We start from the raw sequence: 13,431 nt of genomic DNA, 5'->3' as shown, positions 1-13,431 counted from the left end.
ATGTTTGCAAATGGTGTGTATATTTGGCACCCTGATTGTGATTATTTTTATTATAGTTTTTTGTACATACCCCCAAACTCAACAAACACTATGCATTAAACAGGGGAACGTTTTATATATATTGATAATATATCAAAAAGTTTTTTTAAAAAATGAGGAGTGGAATAAGGAGTGTTAAGAAGGAATTAGGGATGGAGGCGATAGAAAGTGAATAAGGAAGGGAAGAGTATCCACATTCTTACTGAAGTGCGTAGAAATATGTTGTCCTGATATCTCTATCCCTATCACTTTCCTACTTCAAAAAAAGATATTCTAGAACTATGTTCTTTAGGGTTTTCCCAGTTCTAGGGGAACTAAGTACATTTTCTGCTTGTCCCTAGAAGCATTGCAGATGTGGCTGCTGTGTCACATGTATGCCACGAGGTGGCAGAGGGAAGAGAGGCTGTGTCAACATTCAGTATACTAACGTAAGAACATCTGAATGATTAGTAACCTAATATTTCTTGAGAAAAGTGAGCCTGCGACAGCTACAAGTCTGATTCCAGGGAGCTTGCCTGAGATAGGAGCCAATGGATTTCAGGACCAAAAGCAAGCCAGCCACTAAAAGAACCCTGCTTGGGACTAAGGATACCTGACAGGAGCAAGATTGAGACACATGACCCTCACATGGGACCACTCAGGCAGACTGACTGAGGATCAAGACTGAGATGACTACCAGACCTGCACTATGGTGTCTAGACAGGGAAGTAGCCTTACATGACCACCAGTTGGGTGCTTCACAGGCCTGGGTCTAGGGGCAGATCACACCCGAGATGACCAGAGATGACACCTTCCCTTGCTGGACATAATGCAAGAGCAGGACATAGAACAACTGAAATGACCCCACCCCACCCCAGATATGCAGAGACACCAGGCACCTCTAAGAAAAGCAACAACATGATGGAGAAATGGAAGAGAAAGAGATACAGAAGAATGTGGGCACAATGAATAGAGAAAGAACTGGAGACTCAATGGTAATGAGGAACAGTCTGATATGTGTAGCCAATGATGCCACCTGGGAACATGGGAGGGTCCTGGCTTGTGCTGCTACCAGGGACTATGTATGGGTCCATGGCCCTTAAGCAGCAGGGGTCTCTTATCACCAAATGCCTGGTGGATGTCCCTGGTCTGGGCTGCCACCCAGGGAAATGTTGATGTCTGAGGGCTGTGAAAAACTGTTCTCACACCTCATTTGGACTTCTTGGAGGAGCTAGTCCTGGAGGCATGAGAGCAGGAGAGCTGAACTTGCCCTAAGCCAGGTGCAGTACTCTGTAGAACAGCCCCATACATTGCAGAAGTCTCAAGTGAGCCAGCCCCTGAGGATTCTAGTCTGAGAGAGCTGGCCTTACCATTTATCTCCTATTCTCCCTTATGGTGGCATGGAGTGATGAGAGATACCCTTCTTACCCTTCACTCCTCATCACCTGTAACAGGGAGGAGACATGGATCTAGGGTCATGAGAGCAGGAGAGCTGTTCCTGTCTCTCACCAGCTTCAGGACTCAAGAGACCAGGCCCTGCACCTTGCCTGTTCAGCACAGTGGAGCTGACCCTGATGGCAGGGGCACAAGCAAGTATAGGAAAGCTGGCCCTGCAACTTGTCTGCAGTGCAGTGACTTGGTGGAGGGAGAGATGACTCTTCCACATACATTTTGGCAGCTATGGCAGGCAGAAGAGCAGGCCCCAAAGTCAGAGCAGGAGAGCTGTCCATGCCCCTCACCAGCTTTAGCACTCAGGAAAGTAGGTCCTGTACCTAGCCTGGGAAACACATTAGAACTGGCCATGGAGGTGGGGTGTTGTGGTTGAGTTTGCTCCAAGGAAGAGAGGAAGAGAGTATGGGAAACCTGGCCCTGCTTCTTGTCTGCTGGGTGATGGAGAGGAATGCCCTTCTCCCCATCTTCTGCCTCCCCATCTATGGCAAACAGGAGAGCTAGGCTTGTGGTCATGATAGTGGGAAAACTGCAGCTGTCAGGAGAGAGAGCCCTGCACCTCACATGGGCAGCAGGGAAGAGCTGGCCCTGGTGTGTGTGTGTGTGTGTGTGTGTGTGTGTGTGTGTGTGTGTGTAGAGGGGGTGTTGCTGATGAGCCAGGCTCAAGGGCATGAGAGCAGGAGAGCCTATCACCAGCTCATATACCTGAGGCCCAGATCCAAGGCTTAGAATTGGTCCACTCCAAAATCTAACCAATTGATGAACTGCTGGAGTGCATGAATGGGCCAGCCCTACATATCAAAAACTACAGGATTTCCATGACACAGGACAACAACAAGATAGACAAGGGGATTCCCTGCGAGGTTCCAGTATTGAAAAAGTAGCAGAAGCCAGAAGCCTTGTACCAGACCAAATCAAGCAAAAAAAAAAAAAAAGAATGTTGATAAAAGGGTATATTGAGGGAAAAACTGTGACACACTGCAGCTTTCACAGTGAAATTTTATTTTCACTGTTGAGGGGGAGGTTGAAAGGGCCAAAGGAAGGTATGAAGTGGGGAGAGAAGAAGGGTGTATGATGTGAAATTTGTGAAGAACCAGTAAGTTAAAAGTAAGTTTTCTGTTTATTTTTGTTTAATTTTGGTACATTATATCCTTAAATATTTGATTACTTATAGTTTTTTTTTTCTTTTTCCAATTTTTATTAGGTATTTTCTTTATTTACATTTCAAATGCTATCCCGAAAGTCCCCTATACCCTCCACCCCAGCTCCCCTACCCACCCACTCCCACTTCTTGGCCCTGGCATTCCCCTGTACTGGGGCATATAAAGTTTCCAAGACCAAGGGGTCTCTCTTCCCAATGATGGTCAACTAGGCCATCTGCTACATATGCAGCTAGAGACATGAGCTCTGGGGGTACTGGTTAGTTCATATTGTTCCACCTATAGTGTTGCATTATTGACTATATTTTATTCATTTATATAAGATCTAGACAGATGTATCCTCTATTTCTTTTTTAAAATTAGATATTTTCTTTATTTACATTTCAAATGTTATTCCCTTTCCTAGTTTCCTCTCCAAAAATCCCCTATCCCCACCCCACCCCCTGCTCCCCAACTCACCCACTCCCACTTCCTGATCCTGGCATTCCCCCACACTGGGACATAGAGCCTTCACAGGACAAAGAGCCTCTTGCCCCATTGATGACTGACTAGGCCATCCTCTGCTACATATGCAGCTAGAACCACTAGTCCCACCATGTGTTTTCTTTGATTGGTGGTTTAGTCCTATGGAGCTCTGGGGGTATTGGTTAGTTCATATAGTTGGTCATCCTATAGGTCTGCAGACCCCTTCAGCTACTTGGGTACTTTCTCTAGCTCCTTCATTGGGGACTCTGTGCTTCATTCAAAGGATGACTGTGAGCATCCACTTCTGTATTTGTCAGTCACTGGCAGAGCCTCTCAGGAGACAACTATATCAAGGCTCCTGTCAGAAAGCTCTTGTTGGCATCTGCAATAATGTCTGTGTTCGGTAGTGGCTTATGGGACGGATCCATGGGTGGGGCAGTCTCTGGATGGTCATTCCTTCAGTCTCTGCTCTGAACTTTGTCTCTGTAACTCCTTCCATAGGTATTTTGTTCCTCCTCCTAAGAAGGATCGAAACATCCACACTTTGGTCTTCCTTCTTCTTGAGCTTCATGTGTTTTGCACATCTTATCTTGGGTATTCTGAGTTCTTAAAACTGTTCTCTTTCAAGTTATTATCAATGAATGGAGGCTTATTTTAGCCTTTTCATGGAACTAAATTTTAACTGTCTTTATCTTAGTCAGTTTATCAGATATTGGGTCTTAGATTTAAAAATCTTCCACTTGCATATTTTGAATGAAAAATGCTATTCTTTGTCCCATTTGTTAATGTTGTAATTCTTGTAACACATGGACCTTTAAAGGTATTATTTCTCTATAAACAGTTGTTAATATACATGTTCAAAATCTAACATATATTGTATTACAATTTTTTTCAGTATACGTTTATGGCACATTTTGACTTGTTCTTTTAACCCATCAATTATTTGAAAATTTCTAAATATTTTTCAGTTTTATAATATATATAAATTTTGAAATTAATTGTGCCATGTTCATAAAACATAGTAAATAGGACATTTTCTTTTTAAAAGAAGTTATTAAAATTTATTGTATGAGTCTGTATGCTTGTCTATTATGTAAGACATGCACATGCAATGACTAAATATTTTGATGTTACAGTGCTTGATCTCTCTATATATTAGCCAAGTTACCTGTCAAATAGGTTTTCTTTGAATGTATATGTATTCTAAATTTTCACTTAATAATATCAACTGCTGAGAGTGATATATTAAAAGACTAAGTCATGATTTTGAAGTTACATGTTTATTCCTTTAAGTATGACAATTTGTTTCATGTGTAAAAATTGCATTGTTAGACACATTCATATTTTTCTAATTTCCTATACTTAATGCCTCTATAATAATGGAAGAATTTTTCTTTACCTGGTGTATTTATTGTATTCATATCAATTTATCTTTTATATGTATAGCCATATTAATTAAACCACCTTATATTTACTGCCTTATGTCTTGTAATTTTATGTCTCACTAATTGGTGACTGTGTGTGTGTGTGTTTGACTGTTTTAAAGTATATTTCTTTGTCAGTAGAAAAATATTAGAGGGGTATCAGTCTGTGTCAACCAGAGACCACAGGCCTCTCAAAGACTCTCTGTCATGGGTCCACACTCAACACGGGTTCCCCATGAATGAAGATAATGCTGCACTTGTGGTTGACAATGGCTCTGGCATGTGAAAAGCTAGCTGTACAGGCTGCAGTAGTCCCTGGGAAGTACAACCTTGCATTATGGGCATCCCAAGGTACCAAATTATGATGGTGGGGATGGAATAGAAGGACTCTTACTTGGGCTAAGAGAGGCATCTTGACCCTGAAGTACCCCATTAAACATGGCTTTGTTAACAACTGGGATAGCATAAAGAAAATCTGTTACCATGCTCTCTACAATGAGATGCATTTTGTCACTGTGTTCACTCACCAAGTCACTGATGAACTCAAAGTGAACTTTGAAAAGATGGCCTAGATCATATCTGATACCTTCAACACCCCAGATTTATATGTAGTAGTTGTCCAGGTCATGATGCTTTTGTATACCTCTATTCATAACACCTGAATTGTGAGGTACTCTAGATATGGTGTCACCCAAACTGTGACAATCTCCATGAGTTGCAGTCGCTCACCCATGCCATCAGGTGCCTGGAACTAGATGGCTGTAACCTGACAAACTACCTCATGGAAATCTTATCGGAATGTAGCAGCAGCTTCATCACCACAGCTGAGTGGTTAATCGGGGGTGAATAGAAATTGTGCTATATTGTTCTGCATGTTAACATGCATGTCTCCACTGCTATACCCCCATTCTTCCTGGAGAAGAGCTAGGAGCTGCCAAATGGCCACGTCATCATTACTGGCAACCGCTGATTCCTCTGCCTGGAGGCTCTCATTCAGCCTTCCTCGTGTGGAATTCCTGCTGTATACTAGAAATCACATTAAATTCCATTACAAAGTATGATGTCAACATTCATATACATTCCTATGCCAACACATTGCTTTCTGGTTATACTACCATGATTTCAGGCATCAGTGACAGGATGCAGAAGGAAATCACTGCTCTAGTTCACATAAGAATGAAGATCAAGATCATTGCTCCTCTTGAGCACAAGTATGCTATTGGATATGTGTTTCCATCTTAGGCTCATTGTCCAAGACTTTATGACATACCCTTCCATACAATATCTGTCTACTAGCAACAAATAACTTATTAATAAGTACATACTTAATGTTGTTAACTTTAATGTAATTTTATGTGTCAAAGTATATTTTATGAAATAATTTCTATATAAGCATCTTGGATGAAAGTTTTATTTGTTTATCATAGTACTTTGATAGTAGTGGTCTCATTTATTTTCTGAGAACACTAGTGTTCAATGAAAATCAGTTGTCAATTCAATGGAACTTTACTAAGAGTATTGTGTTTATTACATTTTAAAATTATGTTTAAAACTCGTATATTTTTATGAAGTTCTTTCCTGAACTAGTAACTCCTACCAAATTGTCCTGACCTTCCTTATCACCAACTTCATGCTCCTTCTCTCAAATAAAAAACAAAACCAACTCACCAACAAACGAAACTCCTAAGAAAACAAAACCCCATAAAGACAATGAACACAAACCAAAAGCAACAAAACCACACAAACATGATGCACACACACACAAACACACGTTATGGATTATGTTTAGTGTTTGTAAAGTACTCTTGAGCATGACTGTTGCTATGGAGTGTGATTAAAAACTTATTTTCAGAAAATTGGACATAGTACTACCGGAGGATCCCGCAATACCTCTCCTGGGCATATATCCAGAAGATGTCCCAACCAGTAAGAAGGACACATGCTCCACTATGTTCATAGCAGCCTTATTTATAATAGCCAGAAGCTGGAAAGAACCCAGATGGCCCTCAACAGAGGGATGGATACAAAATATGTGGTACATTTACACAATGGAGTACTACTCAGCTATTAAAAAGAATGAATTTATGAAATTCCTAGGCAAATGGATGGACTGGGAGGGCATCATCCTGAGTGAGGTAACACAATCACAAAAGAACTCAAATGATATGTGCTCACTGATAAGTGGATATTAGCCCAGAAACTTAGGATACCCGAGATATAAGATACAATTTGCAAAACACATGAAACTGAAGAAGAACAAAGACCAAAGTGTGGACACTTTGCCCCTTCTTAGAATTGGAAACAATCACCCATGAAAGGAGTTACAGAGACAAAGTTTGGAGCTGTGAGAAAAGGATGGACCATCTAGAGACTGCCATATCCAGAGATCCATCCCATAATTAGCCTCCAAATGATGACACCATTACATACACTAGCAAGATTTTGCTGTAAGGACCCTGATATAGCTGTCTCTTGTGAGACTAGGCCGGGGCCTAGCAAACACATAAGTAGATGCTCACAGTCAGCTATTGGATGGAGCACAGGGCCCCCAATGGAGGAGCTAGAGAAAATATCCAAGGAGCTAAAGAGATCTACAACCCTGTAGGTGCAACAACATTATGAACTAACCAGTACCCCGGAGCTCTTGACTCTAGCTGCATATGTATCAAAAGATGGCCTAGTCGGCCATCACTAGAAAGAGAGGCCCATTGGACGTGCAAACTTTATATGCCCCAGTACAGGGGAATGCCAGGGCCAAAAAATGGGAATGGGTGGGTAGGGAAGTGGGGGTGGGGGAGGGTATGGGGGACTTTTTGGATAGCATTCTAAATGTAATTGAGGAAAATATGTAATAATAAAAAAATTTAAAAAAAAATCTTATTTTCTATACAAGTTACCACTCTTAACAGCAATGCAGGAGTGTTTAACTTATTCCACATCTACACCAGCATTTGCTGTCCTTTGAGTTTTTGATTGAAGTTATTCTGACTGCTGTATGATGAAATCTCAGGACTGTTTTGATTTGCATTTCCCTGGAGGCTAAGGATGTTGAACATTTCTTCAAATGCTTCTGGGACATTGGAGATTCCCTTGTCCAGAATTCTTTGTTTAGATCTGTGCATTTTTTTTTTTTTACAGTCACTTTGTAAACCAACTTGGCAGTTTCTCGGAAAACTAGAAATAGATCTACCTCAAGACCCAACTGTACTACTGTTAGGCATAGACCCAAAGGATGCTTGATCATACCACAGGACACTTGCTGGACTTTTTTCATAACAAGTTTATTCCTAATAGGCAGAAACTGGAAACAACCTAGATATACCTTAACTGAAAATGTGGTAAATTTGTATAATAGAGTTTTATCCAGCTATTAAAAAAATGGCATTATGAAATCTGGGACAAATAGATAGAACTAGAAAAGATTATCCCGAGTGAGGTAACCTGGACCCAGAAAGAAAAACATGCTACGTACTCAATTATAAGTGAATATTGGCCATTAACCATAAGGTAAAGGATAACCATGCTACAATCCACAAACCCAAAGGAGCTGAGTAAGGCTCAAGGGGAGGAGGATACATAATCTCACTGAGAAAGGGAAATAGAATAGATATCATGGTGGACAGAGGGAGTGGATTCTATGGAGGAGGTGGTGAGAACAGTAACAGGAGGGATCAAGTGGGGGAGGATGAAGGGAGAGAGTACTGGAAGAAAAAAATGGAATGGGGATATCTCTAGGCAAAGCTAGAAGCCTAAGGCAATGGAATCTCCCAAGAATCTATGAGGGTGACCCTAGCTAAGACTTCTAGAAATGGGGGATATGTAGCTTGAACCAGCTATCTTCTATAACCTTGCAAGATTTCCAATGGAAGGATTTGGACACTGAACCAGCCACAAAATTTTGACCTATAGTTTCTCCTGCCTACAAGATGTGCAGGGATAAAGATAGAATAGAAATTTAGAAAATGCAGGGACAAAAATGGAGCTGAGGCTGAAGGAAAGGCTATCCAGAGACTGCCCCACTGTGGGATCCATTCCACCCTCAGACACCAAACCCCAACACCATTGTTGATGCCATGCCTGGTAAGTCTGTCCTCTGAAAGGCTCTGCCAGCAGTAAGACAGCTGCAGATACTCACAGCCAACCACTGGACTGAGACTGGGGACCCCAATGGAAGAGTTAGGGGAATGGCTAAAGGAGCTCTAGGAGATTGCAAACCCACAGGAAGAACAACAGTATCAATTAACTCGACCCCTCAGAGCTCCCAGGGACTAAACTATCAATCAAAGTGTATATATGGGCTAGTCCATAGCTTCTGCTGCATATGTAGCAGAGGACTGCCTTATCTGGCCTCAATGGGAGGGGAGGTACTTGGTCATATAGAGACTTGATGTCCTGGACAAGGGGGCATGCTAGAGAGGTGAGGCGGGAGTAGGTGAGGCGGGTGTAGGTAGATTGGTTGGAGACCACCCTCTTAGAGGCAAAAGGAAGAAGGATGGTGTAGGGGATTCATGGAGGGGAGACCAGGAAGGGTGATAACATTTGAAATGTAAACAGATAAAATAATAAATAAAAATTAAAATACATATAAAACCTATGATTAAAACACAAAGTCAATGATTTAAAAATGGAAAGAAAGAAAGAATTGAGAGAATTGCCAACCACTGGCTGGCCCATGTTGAGACACACACCATGAGAAGGAACCCACTCCTGACATTGTTAATATCATAACAGATACTCTGTTATGCTTGTAGACAAGAGTCTAGCATAATTGTCATCATAGAGGTTTCACCCCAAAACTGATGGAAACAGATGCAGAAACCCACAGCCAAACATTAGCTTCCGGAATTCTGTGGAAGAAGTCGGGTAAGGATTGTAGCATCCAGACAGGTAAAGGACACCAGAAGAAAACCTACAGAATTGACTAACCTGAGCCCTTAGTGATTCATAGAGACTGAACTGCCAATCCAGGAACATGCATATGTCATCTCCAGGTATGTTTCAGTTGTGTAGCTTGATCTTCTTGTGGGATTCCTAACAGCAAAAGCAGGGAATGTCTGTGACTTTGCTGCCAACTTTGGGACTCTTTCCACTACTGGAAATGCTGCTTCTATCCTTACTGCAATTTGATATGCCAAAGCAGCTTGATATCAATAGGGTCTTCTCTTTTTCTTCAGACAAATGAAAGATGGGGGTGGGAGGAGAGATGATAATAGAAACTGTGGTCTGCAGACAGGATGTTAATTAATTAATTAATTAATTTAAAAAGCTTAGGGGTTTTCAAAGACTTGAATTTTTTTTTTTTGGTCATACAAGTCTTTCACATGCTTGGTTAGAATTACCCTAAGATATTTTATATTATTTGTGTCTATGATGAATGATGTTGTTTCTCAAATTTCTTTCTCAGGCTGTATTTTATTTGAATCTATCAGGGTTACAGACTATTATTATTATTATTAAATTTTGTATCCATACATTTCACTAAAGGTATTTATCAGCTGTAGGAGATCCCTGGTAGAATTTTGGGGGTCATTTATGTGTGCTATCATATCATCTGCAAAAATAATATTTTGACTTTTCCTTTCCAGTTTATATACCCTTGATATCCTTCAGTTGTCTTTTTCCTCTAACTAGAATTTTATTTACTATATTGAAAGATATAGAAACAATGGGCAACTTCGTCTTGATCCTGATTTTAGTGGAATTGCTTTGCGTTCCTCTCCATTTAATTTAATGTTGACTACCAGCTTGCTGTAAATGTTTGTATTATGTTTATACATGTGCCTTGTGTCCCTAAACTTTCCAAGACCTGTATGATGAAGTAGTGGTGGATTTTTCCAAAGACTTTTCAGCATATAATGGGATGATCCTGTATTTTTTCTTTCATATTGTTTATATGGTGGATTACATTGACAGATATCTGTATGTTGAAACATACCTACCTGCCTCTCAGATTTGAAGCAGAATTGATCTTGGTGAAGGGTTTTCTAAATTTGTTCTTGCATTTGGTTTGCAAGTATTTTCTTGAGTATTTTTGCATCAATGTGAATGGATAAAAAAATGCTGCACATTTGTATACAATGGAAAGTTGTTCAGCTGTCAATTACATCATGAAATTTGCAGGTAAATGGATGGAATTAGAAAAGATTACCCTGAATGAGGTAACCCAGACCCAGAAAGACAAACACAGTATGTACTCACTTATAAGTGGATACTAACTGTTGAAGAATAAGCATGCTTTAATTCACAGCTCCAGACAGGCTAAGTAACAAGGAAGGCTCAATGGGGGAATGCATGGATCTCCCTGGCAAGGGGAAATAAAATACATTTTGTGGATGGACTGGGCCCAGTTGAGATTAGAACAGGACAAGTTAGGTGAGAGTGGGAGAGAAGCAGGAAAAGAGTACAGAGAGAAATGACTGGAATTGGGGGACATTTTGGGGAGGAATGTTGATACCCAGTTCAGTGGAAAATCCCTAGAATCTATGAGTGAACCTGGTGGTGAAGAATTTGTGAGAGTGGCCAACCAATGACTGTTTCAACTTGACATTCTCTTCACTGGAGCAAGCTACTGCCTGGAGGGCTAGGAACCAGTGGTAGAACAACCCAGAGACCCAGAATAGAACTAAACATGACTGGCAAAATCAAAGAAATTATACCTAATGATATTTTGTTGTATTCATAGATCTGAGACTAGCCTAGTTGTCATCAGAGATGTTTCATATAGCTACTAATGGGAGCAGATTCAGAGACCCACAGCCAAACATTAGGTGGAACTCAGGGAATCCTACAGAAGAAGAGGAAGTAGGATTGTAAGAGCCAGAGGGGCCCACGGAATCAACTAAGCTGGGTTTACAGTGGCTCACAGAGACTGAAGCACAAAACATGGACCATGTACCAGTGTGAGCTTGGCCCTCTGTATATACCTTATGGTCGTATAGCTTGGTGTTCTTGTGGGACTCCAAACAATGAAAGTTGTGACTGTGTGTCTCTGAATCTTTTGTCTGTGCTTGTAATTATTTTCCTCTTACGAGATTGCCTCATCCAGTCTTGATCTGTGGCCAACCTCATTGTGTCTTCTTAGGCCATGTTGATGAATATCCCTGGTATTGCTGTTGTTCTGAATTTTTTATTTTACTTTTTGAAGAGAAAAGGAGGAGGACTTGATCTGAAGGAGAGCAGAGGTTGGGGGATGGACTGGATGAGTGAAGGGAGTAGAATTAGGATGTAATATATGAGAGATGAATAAATGTTTTAAAAGACAAAAGCAGAAATCCAGTGTCACTCTGGTGCAAAAATAACATAAAATATAAAAAATAAATAAAAGCAAAAAAAAAAAAAACACAAAAAGACAACGAAAAAAAATGACTTTTTTTCCTCTCAAAGGAAATAGCTTCTTTCTAAGGAATGAGAGCTTTGCACACTTCCTCTTCAATACTGGAATTTTGTCTAGATTGAATTTATGTAGGCCTCATGCTTGCTGTGATAGTATCTGTGAATTTATGCGTGTATCAGCCCTGCTGTGTCTGGAAAACAAGTTCCTTGGGATCAGTTACTCTGGTCAATGCAATTTTTTTCTGCCTATTCTTTCACATGGATCCCTGAACTCTGAGAACAGTGGTTTTATAAATACCTTTCATTTCTGGCTGAATGTTCTAAAGTCTCTCACAACCTGAATATTGTCATATTGTGGGTCTTTGTGTTAGTTACCATTTGATGGAAGGTTCACTTATGATGGTTAAGTGAAGCACTGGTATATGCATTTAGCAATATGTAACTACAAGTAATTATATTCCATGTTCATTTTGCAGAAAAATAGTAGTAGGTTTCCTCTAGGCCTATAGCCTATCTAGTCTCAGGTTGTTGTCTACTTTAGTAGTGTCATATATGGAGCAGACCTTAAATCAAACTTGAAAAGGGAGGTGGTTACTCTCATAACATTTGTGCCACTATTTCACAAGTGTTTCCTGCAGGCAAACTCCTGATGAAGGTTGTAGGGTTTGTATCTGGCTGATATTCATGATTATTTTTTCTTTCATTATAATATATAGTAAACTTCTAGCACTATAACTATTATGTGTTAGGTGTGAAGTTTTTAGGTGTGCACCAGCTTGATTTCTTCATGTCTGATAACATAAGCAAGTCATCTCTTCAGCAATAGTGTCTTAGTATAATGTCATAGAGAGTAATCAATAGCATTGGGAATAGTCCGAGTGTTTGAGGTGTTCTATTGTATGCCTTTCACTAATAAGTAAAGATGTAATACATTCCTTGGATGCTTCCCTTGATAATACTTGATAACATTGTCTTTTCTATTATAAGGTAACTCCATTTAAATAAATTTTGTATACTTAAGGAAGCTTCTAGAATAGTAAATGTCAATATGCCTTTCAAAAGTACTTTAGTGTAAATTATTCTTCCCAATTTTTTCTTTTACCCTGCCTTCCATGTATTCTAGTTTTCCACACTATACCTTTATAACACTATATTTTCCCCATTCCTTAGAATTCTCTCTTTTATCCTTTTCCCTTATGAGATATCCAATATCTGTAGATATTCTAAATGTTATATACATATTGAAGACTTAAAAACAAATATCCATATGTAAGAGATAACACAAAAGATTTGTCTTTCTGGATCTGAGTTACATTACTCTCAATATCAATTTACACACAAATTTCACAATTTCATTTTAATAGCTGAATAATATTCCATGGTATAATTGTACAACATTTTATGAACCACTTATCAGATGATGGCATGTAGGCTATTTTGAGCTTCTGGATATTATGAAGAAAACAGTAATAAACATGGATGGGTAAGTATATTTGTAGTGCTTTGATTATATGCCCAAGAATGATATAGCTGGATCTTGTGGTAGTTTTATTTTCATCATTTTGTGGAATAGCCACACTGAT

General features: G+C 39.8%; 1 non-coding gene and 1 pseudogene across 1 annotated transcript; both read left to right on the top strand.

Moving 5' to 3' along the window:
• Window positions 1–369: 369 nt before the first annotated feature.
• On the top strand, window positions 370–501 carry Gm24470. The gene has a single exon (XR_003953200.1). It is a non-coding gene; the product is annotated as a small nucleolar RNA SNORA17 (small nucleolar RNA).
• On the top strand, window positions 4,758–5,769 carry Gm14739 (predicted gene 14739; annotated as a pseudogene).

The sequence above is a fragment of the Mus musculus genome, chromosome X, assembly GCF_000001635.26.
Source record: "Mus musculus strain C57BL/6J chromosome X, GRCm38.p6 C57BL/6J".
Taxonomy (NCBI): domain Eukaryota; kingdom Metazoa; phylum Chordata; class Mammalia; order Rodentia; family Muridae; genus Mus; species Mus musculus.
Note: the sequence above shows the minus strand (reverse complement) of the source record. Positions and strands in the feature narration are given on the sequence as shown.